At 43.1% G+C, this 17,639-nt stretch overlaps 1 protein-coding gene across 16 annotated transcripts in view; it reads right to left on the reverse strand.

The window, feature by feature from the left end:
* chrm2a (cholinergic receptor, muscarinic 2a) overlaps positions 1-17,639 on the reverse strand; it is an 84,108-nt gene that overhangs the window by 57,025 nt on the left and 9,444 nt on the right. For 6 of the 16 annotated variants that reach the window (XM_041215383.1, XM_041215382.1, XM_041215385.1 and 3 more), the window contains 2 exons: positions 11,907-11,999; positions 9,717-9,851 (listed from right to left, as the gene is read on the reverse strand). The exons of 4 other annotated variants lie outside the window; for them this stretch is intronic. The gene's annotated coding sequence lies outside the window, so the exon portion shown is untranslated. Of the gene's footprint in view, positions 1-265; positions 1,827-9,716; positions 9,852-11,906; positions 12,000-17,639 lie in introns of those variants that run through there. 6 more of the 16 variants (XM_041215390.1, XM_041215388.1, XM_041215397.1 and 3 more) reach the window with 4 other exon arrangements.

Here is a 17,639-nt window from a genome sequence, read left to right on the forward strand (position 1 = left end):
GCTTAAAACCATTCCTTCTATTAATAAAGGTTTAAGTTAGTTTTGTAAGAAACCTATAAGCCTCGATGGTCCTATTACTACTGAATTCAAGGCACGCATCTCAAAATTTATTTTAATTGCAAAACAGTTCCCCTTTGGGATTTGGGCAGCTCAGCATTTACTATCGACTGTGCCATAACACCTCAGAAAGTTTAGAGAGGTTTAAAGAACATTAAATACATTCAATGAAAAAATTGACACTGGTCCAGTTAGAAGCATATTTTTGAAGTATATTTAATGTATGTTATTGAAACAGAGTAATGGTGGCATAGCATTCATTACTTTGCAAAAGCAATAATTTAGGAAAATTGTCCACTGCATTGTTAAGGGTTCTTTTATGTCACCAGAATATAGTCTCCTTTTATAAACAGAAAGGCAGTGAGATGCTTAGAATCATATTTTTTTGAGATGTTGGAATTAGTAAAATGATTTTTATTTATCTAGAACATTCAATAACATTTTAAAAATCCTAAGGCACTTTACAGGAGCATTAGAAACTAAATATGAAACAGAGCCACATAAGTAGATATTAGGACAGATCGTTAATTATATATTAATTAAGCATTTAATTGTACTCAAGTGATGGGCATTAACTGAGAATTCACTTGTGCTCCTATATAGGAGCAGGCGGAAACTGTGGTCGTTTGGTTTGGAGTTTTGGATTAAGTCAAGTTTACAGATGGTAGAATGCAGTAAGCCAGCAAGGATTGCATTGGTATAGTCAAATCTAGAGTTAACAAAGGCATGGATGAGGGTTTCAGCAGCAGATGTGCTGTGGCAGGAGTGCAGTCCAGTAATGTTATGGAGGTGGAAATAGATGGTTTTAATGATGGCCCGGATATGGGGTCAGAAGCTCATCTCGGTATCAAATATGACACTAAAGTTGTAAACAGTCCGGTTCAGCCTCAGGAAGTTGCCAGGGAGAGGGATGGAGTTGGTAGCTAGGGAACAGAGTTCATAGCAGGGACTGAAGACAATGTCTTTGACCCTCCAAATATTTCGTTGGAGGAAATAACTGTTGATTGAGTATTGGATGTGGGGGCAAGGATTGATCATTTAGAGACAGTGGAGGGATTGAGAGAGATGATGGTGAGATAGAACTGGGCGTGGTCAGCGTACATATGGGGCAGAGTTTTTAGCTTAGCATGAGGGCGCATGCCCGACCTGATCAGACGTGAAATCGCGCAAGATGACGGTGGGCGAGTGTCTCGACATCATCCCGCGCTCAGGCGATAATTCGGTCAGCGGGTGCGCACAAAAGTCAGAAGCTCGCACACTGACAATAAAGAGGCCAATTAAGGTAATTAAAGTTGCAATTGTCTCCAATTTTTTGTGGTCTGTCCAACTATACGGTTGGCAGACGGGCGAATCGGCCAGGCAGACTTTGCATCTTTCATGAAACCTCATCCAAGGGCGGGATGAGGTTTTCGTTATTAAATGTAAGAAAAATTAAAACCTATGGACTGCACTTTTATCATGTATATGTTCAGGTGACTGATTGTGATGCTTGCACATTTTTGTCCTGATTTTAAAAACTTTATTTCATGCTTTTCAAGTCTTCAGGTCCCTGAGGCAGCTCTCTGCCTTCAGGGATCTTTCTCAGCACTGGCCTGCCCAGTGTTGACGTCAGCATCCGCCCTCTTCCCACCTCACCCTGGCAATGCTGAGCTCCTTAGCACGCGGTTCATTCTGGCTGACCATTAATTGGGGGGCCGATCGCGGTCGGTGGTCCATTCTCTGGCCGATCCCAGGCCCGCCAGTCACACTCGCCCGCTGACCTAAAAATTCTTTCATGGAAATTGAGACAATGAGGAAGGTGGATTCAACTTTATTTCTTTAAATAATGACAGAGACAATCACTGCTATCCTAATGGATGACTCCCCTGATTTATAGGACAATGTCCTGATATCAACGAGTTAGGCTTCAACCCCACATTCATCTGTCACACTGATGCTGTCTTCCAAGCAATGCAATCTAAACAGTAGAAATAAACAATAGATCAGGCAGCATCTGTGAAGAGAGAAAAACAGGGTTACCTTTTCAGGTTATTGTCCTTTCATCAGAATGTTAACTCTGTTTCTCTCTCCATAGATGCTGCCAGACCTGCTGAGTATTTCCAGCACTGTTTTTATTTCCGCTTTCTGGCATCCACTATGTTTTGCTTTTTCAATCTACACTAAGTTTTCTGGCAGCAGTTAGAAAAGTAAATTAGTGTCTATATGGTGAGATCTATGTCTATGAAGACTCTTTGCAAATCCTCTAGGTATATTAAAAGATACTGTACTCTGATATAAGAGCCTACAAATGTACTATTTAGAACAAAGAGTTGTCATCATCACAACTGTAATCTAATTAAACAATATAGTCAGAGCACTGACAAGTAGTTTGGCACAAGGAAAAACCTAATAGGCTGCAATATATCACCCAGTAATAGAGCAAATAAAAAATAATCTCCACAGAAGATAAGATAAATAACAGAAATAACATGTCATAAAATTCTATTAGTATTGGACAAAAAAGGTTTCAAAAGAATTTTCTGCCCCTTTCTCCTCTCCTTGCCTGAATCAGTGACTCACACTGCATTATGATTGAATGGCATCAACAACCCTTTGCGATCTCACCCAAGTAATCATTCTTGTGAATGTAAGTCATTCAACCTTGGAAGGCTTCAGTTAAACTCAACCTTCTACAAATTCTCACACATGTACTTTCCAACAGAAGTGACTGGAAAATAACAGGAGCAGAAATTCTACCTAACTTTTCCCCAAAAGCTCTAAGACTAATCGTGATATTTCTTCCACTGTATGAAAATTAGCTAATTCAACTCAGATTATAGGTAGACCTAGTTCTTTCCTAATCTGTATGGTTTACTACCTCAATGGTTTATGCATTTAACCACTAAGGCATTGCTATGCATGAAAAAATAAGTTTTTATCAGAAGTAATCTCGAAGTTGTAGAGCTATCATGTTATCCCGTGTGTGAGCTTTTATGTTTAAGACAGCAGTTGTCTGGACATGACTGCAAGCCTGGCCTGTGGTGAGAAAACCTACACAAGGGAAAAATCTACTTAACCAATCTACCTGTCACAGGGGAACCTGTCCCTGACAGTGTTTATAGGAGTGACCACTGTACAGTCCTTGTGGAAACAAAAACCCATCTTCACATTGAGGACACTCTTCCATTGTGTTGTGTGGCACTACCACTGTGCTAAATGATTCAGAACAGATCTAAAAACTCAAAACTGGGCATCCACAAGGCGCTATGCACCATCAATTTGTAACCACATGGCCCAGCATATCCCTCAGTCTGCTATTACCATCAAGTGGAGTGTAAAAGTTCAATGAGGAGCTTGGAAAAGCATGCCAAGGGCAGTGCCAGTCATACCTAAGAAGGAGGCACCAACCTGGGGAAACCACAACACGAGTCTGCATCCATGCTAAACAGTGGAAGCAGCATGGTATAGACAGAGCTAAGTGATCCCGCAACCAACAGCTCAATCAAGACTCCACAGTCTTGACACATTCAGTTGTGGATAATGGTGGGCAACTAAACAGCTAAGGGGAGAAGGAATCTCCATAACATCTCCATGCTCAATAATGACAGAGCCCAGCATATGAGTGCAAAAAATAAGGCTAAAGCATTTGCAGCCATCTTCAGTCAGAAGTGCTGAGTGGGCGATCCATCTCGGCCTCCTCCTGAGATTGCCAGCATCACAGAAGTCAGTCTTTACCCAGTTTGATTGACTCCACATGATATCAAGAAATGGTTGCAGGCACTGGATACAGCAAAAGCTATGGGAGCTGACAACATCTCAGCTTTAGTGCTGAAGATTTGTGCTCCAGAGCAAGGCATGCACCTAGCCAAGCTGTTCTAGTCCAGCTACAACACTGAAATCTACCTGACAAAGTGGACAATTGTCCAAGTATTTCCTGTTCACAAAGATCAGGACAAATCCTATGTAACTTATTATCTCCGCATCAGTCTACTCTCAGTCATCATCAAATTGATGGAAGGTTTCATTGACAATGCTGTCAAGCAACGCTGACTCACCAACAAATTCTCACCTATACTCATTTGAGTTCAGCCAGGACCACTTGACTCTAGGCTTCATTACAGCCTTGGTTCAAACATGGTCATAAGAGCTGAATTCTAGAGGTGAGGTGAGCCATCAAGACAGCTTTGAGTGTGACATCAAGGAGCCTTCATAAAATTGAAATAAATGGGGTCAGAAGAAAAACTCTCCACTGACTAGAGTTCCATCTTAGAGGCCAATTGTGTCAATCCCAGGACATCACAGCAGGAGTTGCTCAGAGTAGTGTCCTAGGCGGCACCATCTTCAGCTGCTTCATCAATAACCTTCCTGTCATCAAAATGTCAGAAGTAGGGATACTTGCTAATGATACTTGTTCCATTTGCAACTGAAGATAATGAAGCAGTCCATGCCTAAATGCAGCAAAACCTGGACAACATTCAGGCTTGGGCTGATAAGTAACAATTAACATTTGTGACAAAGAAGTGCCAGGCAATCACCACCTCCAACAAGAGAGAATCTAATCATCTCCCCTTGACAATGAAAGTAATTACTGTCACCAAACTCCCACCATCAATATTTTGGAGGTTACTGTTGACAAGAAAATTAACTGGACCAAACACATAAATACTATGGCCACAACAGCAAGTGAGAGGTATTTTACAATGAGTGCCTCACTTCTTGACTCCCCAAAGCCTTTCCACTATCTAAAAGGCACAAGTCAGGAATGTGATGGAATACTCTCCGTTTGTCTGGATGAGTGCAGCTCGAACAACACTCAAGAAGCTTGACACCATTCAGGACAAAGCGGCTGCTTGATTGGCACCCCATCCACCACCTTAGATGTCCACTCCCTCCACCATGGATGCACAGTGGCAGTAGTGTGTACCATCTACAAGATGCACTGCAGCAACTCACCAAGTCTCGTTAGACAGCATCTTCCAAACCCATGACCACTACCATTTAGAAGATCAAGAGTAGCAGAAGCATGGGAACATCACATGCTGCATGTTTTTCTCCAAGCCACAAGCTATCATGCTTTAGAAATGTATTGCTGTTTCTTCATCATTGCTGGGCCAAAACCTTAGAACTCCTTACCTAACAGCACTGTGGGAGTACCTTTGTCACACAGTCTGCAGCAGTTCAAGAAGACAGATCACCAGCATCCTCTCAAGGGCAATTAGAGATGGGCAATAAAAGCTGGTCTGGTCAGCAATGCTACATCTCATGAATGAATAAAACATACAAGTGTTAAACACCTGGCTTTTCTTTTTACAGATGTTGATGAACCTGCTGTCAATTTCCAACATTTTCTATGTTTATTCTTGATTTGACATTTTTTTCTTCTTATTTTTTATTTAATTGCTTAGAGTAGTTTGGTCATTTCAAGTTTAATACAATTTCTGCCCTAATTATATCCAAAGTTTGTGCTATGCAATAATGTACAAACATAATAGACCACTTCACTAAGACTTATTAGTGCTTACAGTGCTATACAGTGCTTATTATTATTAGGGGAGTGGCTTGACTGAAGTGAGCCTAGGCACCATTTTGATTGAGACATCCATGTAGCACAGCTGACCCTTACACTGCAAGCAGAGCTGGAGAACTTTAAGCTCCTGGGCCAGTTCATTTAAATTTTGGGGTACTTATATACCAAGACTAGATTTACAATTTTCATGCCAAACAAAAGCAAACATTTTGAACAATTCAAAAATAAAAATAAAGCATTTAAATGTTTTGCTTCTCTTCATCCTATGTTCATTTTTTCCATACTCTTGTATTTTTTTATTATTTTATCTTGTATTTACTTAGGTCTTTGACATTGAAATAGATAAGTTTTTTTTTAAAGCTGACCTTCACTTAAATTCAACTCCAAAATACTTTCTTTCAGCCAGTTTAGTGCCATTATAAAATGTGACTATGTCAACTTTTGACCTGTTATAATTGTCCATCCAGAAAGGGCTAATGCAAAATGAATAAAGCTTGATACTGCTCTGCCAGTTTTTTCACACCTAGACGGGATAACTAATCCACATAATAATAGTTAATTAAGATTTCTTACACTGCTGTATAATTTCTTAGTGGTGAGTCTGATATAGCCTTTCCATTATTCACAGACTGCAGTGATTTATAGAACTGTTGGGATGCCTCATTATTTACAATGAAGCAGCCACATTTTAAATAATCTTTGATTTATATAAACTAACTACAGTATATATAGTTACCTTATGGGAATAACAACAAATATGCCATAAATATGAATTATGTTTCACACAAGTATTTTATGAATGACCTGCAGATATACAGTAAAGAAATGAAGAGCCAAAACCAGAAAATATAAAAACATCTGACTCATTCGTTCTACCATTTTAGAGAACTGTCTTTGTTGAGGATAAATGATAACAGCTGGATGCAATTTGACTGCTGTCATCATGGATGTGACAGTGGAAACTAATCTTCTTTTGACATTTTAAAACAAAATATTATCATGAACTTGAAAGTGATAACTGTTCTTTTGATATTTCAAAACAAAAAAAACCTAGGGTCTGAGGGGATCATAAGATAGCATTTTCTTCATGGTATTAGTTGAGTGTCATGATTATAGAGACAGCCTATTCACAGCATATGCACTTTTGCGGTCACAATGGCAAATGAGTGAATAGCAACTTAAAGGCCAAAGTCTCAATTTTGGTTGACTTAACTTAGTATCATCAGCAATTTTTCATGTGCAAAAAGCAGAAATCATATTCTAATGATGAGACAAATCTATACTAATGTTCATTTAGTTACCTCCTAAATAGCCTTCTTTAATTTGCTATCAGGTTCTTCCTACCAAGGCTACTATTGCATTTCACTGTAACCATAAAATGAAGTTGCTATTTCTAATAATCAAAATGATAAAACTAGCAGATATTCATTCTATTCCAGAGGAATGGAGAGTTTAGAGTGAGATCGTATGGCTGGAGAAGCTTATAGCGATAGAATGGAGCAAGGACATGAAACAATTTAAATACCAGGATCGGAGTTTAAATTTGAAATGTTGGGAGACTGAGTGACAGTACCTCAGGGAGCACAGGGTTGGAAGGAAGTTGAAGTTCATGGAGAGTGGAGACTGGAAGGTTGGCCAGGAGATCATTAGAATTGTCCAGACTGGAGATGTCAAAGGAAAGAGTTGAAAACTTGAAGCAAAATGGGAAAGAACTTAAGAGTAAATTTACAGCTACTTCAAAATTAAAATTGTTTGGAGGATTCATTGTTGTAGCATGGGTAATATAGCTGGCCTGACTACTGTAACCTGAGACTTTTTAATGTTCCATTCTTAGATGTCATGGAGCTACTTTGAGCGGTTAATATAAAAAGCAACCTATCCATTTGAGGTTATTGGGCCAGGTTACAATTTTTGATAAAATGTCTTTCCTTGATCGCTGGAAAGTGTTTAAACGGGAGCAGGTCATATCTATTAGCACCTATCCAGTTGATTTCGGTGCCAACTGTATTCAGGGCTAATCCTTTTCCATTTGGTTGCAAGTATTGTTGTTTTCTCTTTGTGGTCAGGGACTTTCTAGACTGAGGATGCCCAAAGTAACAGTTTCCCTCTTCCTGACAGGTTGATGCTTGCACCGGTTCGAGTTGTTAACACTGAGCGGAGACGTGGGGATATGGGATGCCCCTTATCAAAAAAGCAAAGTCTTTATAAATACTCTGAGAATAACTGGAACTTCTGCGCCGAAATTGATATGTTAGAAATGGCCTCAAATATAACAAATGCCCTGGTTCTTATAAGAAATGACAGAATTTTTTTAAAAGACCGAGCAACTCTTACCTTTTCAAAACGAAATTACCTTTCAGACAGTTGAATTTCAGGGCTGCAAAATGATCCATCGCACTGCGCGAAGGCAGATTAATCGTGGCAGGAGCCAAGGTGCTCAAAGCCCCATCGCCGCAGTTTATTAATGTCATCCGATTGCACTGGTTCTCCAGCGTCGGCAGAGCATGTTAAGTATCTTCCTCTCAATCCGAGGAACAAGCGACTTAAGGGCATGGAACCGAGCGCTACGTAATAGTTATCTCTCACTCCCAGGCCCAATTTTGTGGTCCGGAACTACAGAAATTCTTAAACCCAAAATCCGGATCCAAGCTCTTGCGACCAACTGATTCCTGAGCTCATTTCTAGGGCTTTGGGGTCCCGTAGCGTGCAAGGAGCTATCGGCACAATATAGATGCTGAGCAACATGCAAGTCATCCATAACAGTTTTGAGATTATTACTTTTTCATTGCATGATTAACACTGGAGCTGATGCATGACTGAAAGGGGTAACCCTATTTAGCACTAACCAGCCATGGATCCCGCACATATAGACTGTGGCCAATTGGGAAAGCTCTGAAATTAACTCTTGTATTGTTGCCCATCGTTTAGTGATCAAATAAGAAAGAAATGCTCTAAATATCAGACGTTTTGAGAAAACTGGATGCAGGGAGAGAAGGCGGCAGTGATTCTCAATGCTGACACGATTCATCTTCTGTGTTAGCTACTTTGTTTTGTTAGATATTCTTTACAATCAAACAGAGCCTAAGGCTAAAAGGTGTCACACGCTTTAATATAACAAAGATAAATGGTTGTACAGTCCCCATATTAGTGCACATAGGCGTGGCTTTAGGAAATTACTGAGTGAACCATTAATCTGTCCCTATTCAAGGCCTTTACATAGAATCTCTGACTCAACCAGCAACCCACATAAAGTTCTCTCTTGGGTGGTCTTCATAAAGAATCATAACGCGACTGACTTGGAAACTGCTATGATCCTACAAATCACACAATTTCACATTTGACATCCCATCCACCAATTAGTACAAACAGAAACATTAACATGGTTAACACATGGATACAGCAAGATGCACTTCGATACACATCCAAATGTCAATGATAGCTCGTTAACGAAGCCGGACTTGAAATTGAGCCGTGATATAATAAAGCTGCACACTTTAGTCTGACCTTCCTCTGACCGTGTTAGTGGCGAGAGTGACCAAGTTAAGTCTAGACACAACCAACATTTCATTGTTATTGTATGACATTGTACTGTCCATTATCTTACTGCAGATACTAACCCATAATACCTTCATTCAATACGTGGAATGCCATATCAACATGTTCAGCATTCTACGTTCAATTTTAAATGAATTATAACCTCTGCTAAATACCCAGAAGAAAAATTCCGACAGATAATTCCAAATCATTGAACTTGCACGTTGGTACAACAGTAACTTGGGGGCGGGGGGGGGGGGGGGGGGGGGGGGCGGGTACGTAACTAACAGATTGCACGTATATAGCTGTCATGTACTAATACAAAGGGAGTTTATAAACATGCAAAACCATTCATTCCGACACAACTATACACACTGATAGGTGGATAATTGCATCTAAAGACAATTAACACAAGGGAATTTTAAGCATTGTTGATGTATACAAAGCAATTCTTGATAGTTGCAAGCTGATAAAACTGTACACTCCAACAGGCCAGTCGGCCTGTACTGCCATAGTTAAAATGTTGGCAATACGGAATTGAAGTAGAAAATACTACAAAGACACACATGGTTCCTCAAAATCTGTAAAGGGAAAAAAGGTTAATGTTTGGGGTGTATACCTCATCCCAATTGTTCGGAGAAATAGCTGCGCCTGAAATAATAGTTTCCTTTAAATATTTTGATGGGTCTGCTGTTTGTTTCCCGCATCTTCTGTATTTATTGCATATTTCAAGTATTGCATTTTGATTGAAAACCTGATACCAAGAAAATGACAAAGAGTAAGTTTTCTGTCTTTCATACATTAGCACAATAACGATGGTACTGGTAAACTAATACGGAAACTTAACAGTCGGTGATATATCCTGCACCAGCTCACTAACAATCACATTTTAGCATATATATGCATCATAACTTAGAACAGATAATACGTGCTGAGGCAGTTTCTTGAAAATGTCAGGCAGCTATTCACACATGTAGGCCGAACGTACGGTTCCAATGTCCTCTGTAGACAGTCAAGTAAGTTAACTGGGGGGTCATCTTACTCGGTAAATCTTTTGTCATGTAAAATGTGCTTTGATGGAAATTTCTTTTCATTCTGTCTGAATTACGAATTTCTTGGCTGCCCACGCCCCACAGCGTCTTTACTGCTTGGTCCTGCACCACTAGTCGCAAAACACAAGCGCATGTTACAAGCAGGCATAATATGTGCTTGGATTAATCTGATCATAGTTCAAAGGAACTATTCAAATCAAATTATTGGTGTGACTCACCAGGCAAAATATCTCCCCAATAATAACCTTGAGCTCGACTTTTTAAAAAATGCAAAATCTGAGCTCTACACTGTTTCACCTTCAAACGATATCCTAATATATGCTAGGGACAATTTATTTCAAATGGCAATCTGTTTATATTATGGCATTGGAGTCCGAATTTCTTTACGGCAAAATGATCGAACTTCGTGTTCGTCAATCAGAAGGGGCAGAACAAAAAGGATGAAGGAAGACTATCATTTTGAACAACGTGCATCTGCTGTAAAGAAAGTCAGAGTCCAATACTCCAATACCATAATATAAATGAACTGCCAATTGATGTAAATTGAATATATTAGGATGTCGCTTTAAAGTGAAGCGGTCAAGAGTTCAGTTTCAGTATTTTTTAAAAACCAGCTAAGGATATTATTGAGATATTTTGCCCAGTGACCTCCATGGGGAGAGCATATATATATATATATATTTATTTACCCCCACCAGGCAACTATAACTATCTGGGTTGGAGATTCTTAAGCTTAGTGGCAGATCTCGGTCCCTCAAGACACCGGCTAACCAAACATTTTTAAATCAATGGCATAAACAGCGCCAAGTAAACAATCCCTATCCTAAAAGCCATAGTATAAACGGCACTGACTCAGCTTATATCCTTACATTGAGCAATAAACTGTCTGAAATCTTGCACCAGCAGTATACGCAACTCCAGATAAAACAGGACGTATGCTTAATGAAAATCCGAGTAAATTATATCATTCGATAAATCCGGTCCATCAGTTTAGTTCCCCTGTCAGAGGTCGGGTGTAGCTTGCGCTATTGCTTCTAAACCCGCTGGGTGCCTCCTATGGCCTGCGTGCTCTATAGGTGAAGTTAAACTCGGAATTCCAAAATTCGTCACTGAAACGTTCAACTTATTTAGATCTAGCTATCGGGTCCATTTCGGATAAGCTTCATTCTGATTCAACTATCAAGTCCCTATTTAAGAGACTTCTAAAAATATTGCACAGATCTATATTTTCTCTCACTCGTCTTCTTCAGGATTCTGCGGCATACCCCGTCTAGTGCAGAAGTCCTGTAAAAATATACTTTTAATACTGTCATCTCACAGCCCTGAACAAACCTCTTGATCGGTTCCATGTATAGAGTGCTTGCATATAGTCGAAATTGCTTAGCTATAGTACAGAATGCTGTTCATACTGCCAGGCTGCAGTCTGAACTAGAGGAAGCTCTACTACCTATTACATGTTTTTGTGTTTAGCGACGTTGCTGCCAACGGTAAATTATAAATGTCTTGAGAATGCAGAGGTGAGAGGATCGCTTTAACTGTAGGCGATATTGAATCAGTCACTCTAACACCATCACCGATTTTCCTTCCCATTGAAGTAAAGGGGAGTTAAACATCGGGAGCGCTGTCAACCAGGCTGCAGACTCGCGACCACAAGTTACACACCGTCACGCAAAGTCCAAATCGCAGTGAAACATTTAAATACACTGGTGACGATTCAAGGGGCTCCCTGTGTACTTTGGATAACATTGTGTGATTACCTGCTCCGGATGGTCTCAGGCCACTTCATTCCAAATTCAAGATCTTTCCTCTGCAGTTATAACAAATCGAGAAGCGGTGCGATATGCAGATCGCTGTAGAAGTCAAGAGCAGTGAGAATGCATTGGCTAAAATCTTTCACTGCACTTCATTGCTTTCATTGGTTTAATTGCACCAACTTTTCTAACAGCTCTTCATCTCCAGTCATAGGCATATACCTTTAGGAGGAGCACAACACACCATACCCACCCTCTCACTCCTACACTACCCCCCACACCCCTCTCACTCCTACACTACCCCCCAACACCACCCCCCCCCCCCACACACACACACACACACAAACACACACACACACACACCATCCCCACACCCCTCTCACTCTGAATGAAACCAGATGGACCACCCGGCATCAACCTAGGCACTGGAAATGACAATGGCAATTGCAACCCTATCAATCCTGCAAATTTCTCCTTACTAACGTCTGGGGGCTACTGCCAACATTGGGAGAACTTTCACACAGACTAGACAAGCAACAACCTGACATAGTCATCCTCATGGAATCATATCTTACAGGTAATGTCCCAGACTCCACCATCAACATAAAAACAGGATTACCTGGAAAAACTCAGCAGGTCTGGCAGCATCGGCGGAGAAGAAAAGAGTTGATGTTTCAAGTCCTCAAGGGTCATGAGGACTCGAAACATCAACTCTTTTCTTCTCCGCCGATGCTGCCAGACCTGCTGAGTTTTTCCAGGTAATTCTGTTTTTGTTTTGGATTTCCAGCATCCGCAGTTTTTTGTTTTTATCCACCACCAACATCCCTGGGTATGTCCAGTCCCACTGGCAGGGTAGGCCCAGCAAAGGTGGTGGCACAGTGGTATACAGTCGGGAGAGAATTGCCCTGAGACATCGACTCTGGACTCCATGCAGTCTCATGGCATCAGGTCAAACATGGGCAAGGAAACCTCCTGCTGATTATCACATACTGCCCTCCCTCAGCTGATGAATCAATACTCCTCCATGTTGAATATCACTTTGGAGGAAGCACTGAGGGTGGCAAGGGTGCAGAATGTACTCTGGGTGGGGGACTTCAATGCTCATCACCAAGAGTGGCTCGGTAGTACCACTGAACTGGCTGAGTCCTAATATATATAGCTGCTAGACTGGGCCTGCAGCAGGTGGTGAGGGAACCAACAAAAGGGAAAAACATACTTGACCTCATCCACACCAACCTGCCTGCTGCAGATACAACTGTGCATGACAGTATTGGTAGGAGTGACAACAACACAGTCATTGTGGAGAAAAAGTCCCACCTTCACACTGAGGATACCTTCCATTGTGTTGTGTGGCACTACCACTAAATGGGATAGATTTCGAACAAGTCTAGCAACTCAAGACTGGGCATCTATGTGGCATTGTGAGCCATCAGCAGCAGCAGAACTGTACTCAAACACAACCCGTAACCTCATGGCCTAGCATATCCTCCTCTCTACTATTACCATCATGCCAGGGGATCAACACTGATTCAATGAAGAGGGGTATGCCAGGAGCAGCACAAGGCATACCTAAAAATGAGGTGTCAGCCTGGTGAAGTTACAACACAGCATAAGCAGCAAGTGATAGAGAGAGCTAAGTGATCCCACAACCAACAGGTCAGATCTAAGCTCTGCAGTCCTGCCACATCCAGTCGTAACTGGTGGTGGACAATTAGACAACTCACTGGAGGAGGAGGGTCCACAAATATCCCCATCCTCAATGATGGGGGAGCCCAACGCAAAAGACAAGGCTGAAGCATTCGCAAGAATCTTCAGCCAGAAGTGCCAAGTGGATGATCCATCTCAGCCTCCTCTGGAGCTCCCCAGCATCACAGATGCCAGTCTTCAGCCAATTTGATTCACTCCATGTGAAATCAAGAAATGGCTGAAGGCACTGGATAATGCAAATGCTATTGGCCCTGACAATATTCCAGCAATAGTATTGAAGACTTGTGCTCCAGAACTTGCCACACCCCTAGCCAAGCTGTTCCAGTACAGCTACAACACTGGCATCTACCCAGTTATGTGGAAAATTGCTCAGGTATGTCCTGTACACAAAAAGCAGGACAAATCTAACCCGGCCAGTTACTGCCCCATCAGTCTACTCTCGCTCATCTGTAAGGTGAAGGAAGGCGTCATCAACAGTGCTATCAAGTGGCACTTGCTTAGCAATAATCTGCTCAATGATGCCCAATTTGGGATCTGATAGGGCCACTCAGCTCCTGACCTCATTACAGCCTTGGTTCAAACATGGACAAAAGAGATGAACTCCCAAGCTGAGGTCAGTATGACTGCCCTTGACATCAAGGCAGCATTTGACCAAGTGTGACATCAAGGAGCCCTAGCAAAACTGGGGTCAATGGGAATCGGGGGAAAACTTTCGGCTGGTTGGGGTCATACCCAGCACAAAGGAAGGTGATTGTCGTTGTTGGAGGTCAATCACTTCAGTTCCAGGACATCCCTGCTGGAGTTCCTCAGGGTGGTGTCCTCGGGCCAACCATCTTTAGTTGTTTCATCAATGACCTTCCTTCCATCATAAGGTCAGAAGTGGGGATGTTCGCTGATGATTGCACAATGCTCAGCACCATTCACGACTCCTCAGATACTGAAGCACTCCATGTCCAAATTCAGCAACACCTGGACAATATCCAGGCTTGGGCTGACAAGTGGCAAGTAACATTCACACCATACAAGTGGCAGGCAATGACCATCTCCAACAAGAGAGAATCTAACCACTGCCCCATGAAGTTCAATGGCATTTCCATCACAGAATCCCCCACTATCAATATCCTGGGGGTTACCATGAACCAGAAACTGAAGTGGACAAGCCATATAAATACTGTGGCTACAAGAGCAATTCAGAGGCTAGGAATCATGCGACGAGTAACTCACCTGACTCCCCAAAGCCTGTCCACCAGCTAAAAGGCACAAGTCAGGTGTGTGATGGAATGCTCCCCACTTGCCTGGATGAGTGCAGCTCCTACAACACTGAAGAAGCTGGACACCATCCAGGATAAAGCAGTCCACTTGATTGGCTCATCCACAAAAATTCACTCCCTCCACCATCGACACAGAGTAGCAGCAGCCTGTACTATCTACAAGATGCACTGTAGGAATTCACCAAGGCTCCTCAGACAGCACCTTCCAAACCCATGATCACTACCACCTAGAAGGACAAGGCCAGCAGGTAGATGGGAATACCATCACCTGGAAGTTCTCCTCCAAGTTACTCACCATCCTGACTTGGAAATATATTGCCATACAGTTCTGTTGAAGAATCATAAGGACTTGAAACGTTAGTGTTTCTCTCCACAGATGCTGTCAGACCTGCTGAATTTTTCCAGGTATTTTTGTTTTGGATTTCCAGCATCCGCAGCTTTTTGCTTTTATCACCATTCCTTCACTGTTGCTGGGTCAAAATCTTGGAACTCCCTCCCTAACAGCACTGTGGATGTACCTACACCACATGGACTGAAGTGGTTCAAGAAGGCAGTTCACTACCACTTTCTGAAGGGCAGTTAGGGATGGGCAATAAATGCTGGCCCAGCCAGCAAAGCCCACATCCTGTGATTGAATAAAGAAACCTCCTACACTAACCCCAAACCCCTCCCACTCCTGCACTACATCCACACCTCTCACTCCTACACTAACCTAATACCCCTCTCATTCCTCCACTAAACCCATATCCCTCTCACTCCTACACTACCCCCACACCCCCTCACTCCTACACTACACCCACACTCCTCTCACTCCCATGCTAACCATATACCCCTCTCACTCCTACACTATCACCCACACCCTTCTCACTTCTAAATTACCCACATACACCTCTCACCCCGACACTAGCCCCCAAACCCCTCTCACTCCTAAACTACACAAACACTCCTCTCACTCCCACACTAACCACATACCCCTATCACTCCTACACTACACCCACACAACTCTTGCTCCTACATTAACCACAAATCCCTCTCACTCCTACACTGCCCCCACACCCCTCTCATTCTTACACTACCTCCACACCTCTCTCACTCCTACACTACACCTACAACGCTCTCAGTCCCACACTAACTCCCATACCCCCACACTCCTACACTACACCCCTCTCACTCCCACACTAACCACATACCCCACTCACTTCTACATTACACCCAAACCCCTCTCACTCCTACACTAACCCCCACACCCCTCTCACTTCTACACTACCCCCATACCCCTCTCACTCCTACACTATACCCACACCCCCTCACTCCTACACTACACCCACGCCGCTCTCATTCCTATACTAATCCACACACCTCCCTCACCCCTACACTACACCCACACCACTCTCACCCCACACTAACTGCAAACCCCACTCACTCCTACACTAATCCCCACACTCCCCTCACTCCTACACTACTCCCACACCCCTCTCACTCCTACATTACACCCATACCCCCCTCACTCCTACACTACACCCATACCCCCCTCACTGCTACACTGCACCCCACACCCCTCTCACTGCTACACTACTCCCCACTCCCCTCTCACTCCTACAAGATCCCCCAAACCCCTCCCACTCTCACATTACACTGACACCTCTCCCACTCCTACAGTACTCCCCACACCCCCTTTCACGCCTACACTAACCCCATACCCCTCTCATTGCTACAGTACACTCCACACCTCTCTCACTGCTACATTACTCCCCACTCCCCTCTCGCTACTACACTAACTGCCAGACCCCTCTCACTACTACACTACACACATGTTCCTCTCACTCCTACACTACACCAACACCCCTCTCACTCCTACACTAACCCAATGCCCCTTTCACTTCTACACTACTCTCCACTCCCCTCTTGCCCCTACACTAACCCCCAGACCCCTCTCACAGGATCCCCCAAGCCCCTCTCAGTCCTACACTGCACCCCACACCTCTCTCACTCCTATACTACCCCCTACCCCCCTCATTCCTACACTACCCCTACACTTCTCTCACTCCCACACTACACACCTCTTTCTCCCACACTACAACACACCCCTCTCACTCCTACACTATTCACCACACACCTCTCCTACATTGCCCCACTCCCATCTCACTCATTCACTACCACGAACACCCCTCTAACCTCTACACTACCCGCAAAACACGTCTCACTCCTACACTAACACCCGTACCCCTCTCCTACACTATCCCCCACTCCCCTCTCACTCATTCACTACCACCCACACCCCTCTAACTTCTACATTACCCCCAACACGCCTCCCACTCCTACATTACCCCCAACACCTCTCTCACACCTATATTAACCCCCCACCACATTTCTCTCACTCCTACACTAAAGCACAATGCCCTCTCACTCATAAACTACCCCCCATGGTCCTCTCCCTCCGACACAACACTCCACATCTCTCTAACTCCTAATCTACACCCCACACACCTCTCACGCTCACATTACACCACACGCCCCCCTCACTCCTAAACAACCCTCCACACCCTTTCACTCCTACACTACCACCCACATCACTCTCACACCTACAATACCTCCCAACAACATTTCTCTCACTCCTAACTAAAGCAATGCCCTCTCACTCCTAAACTATCCCCCATATGCACCTCACTCCTCACTACCTGCCAAACCTCCTCACTCCTACACTACCACCCTCACCCCTCTCACTCCTACATGACCGCACAAACCCCTCTCACTCCCACAC

Source organism: Carcharodon carcharias, chromosome 21 (genome assembly GCF_017639515.1).
Source record: "Carcharodon carcharias isolate sCarCar2 chromosome 21, sCarCar2.pri, whole genome shotgun sequence".
Lineage (NCBI taxonomy): Eukaryota > Metazoa > Chordata > Chondrichthyes > Lamniformes > Lamnidae > Carcharodon > Carcharodon carcharias.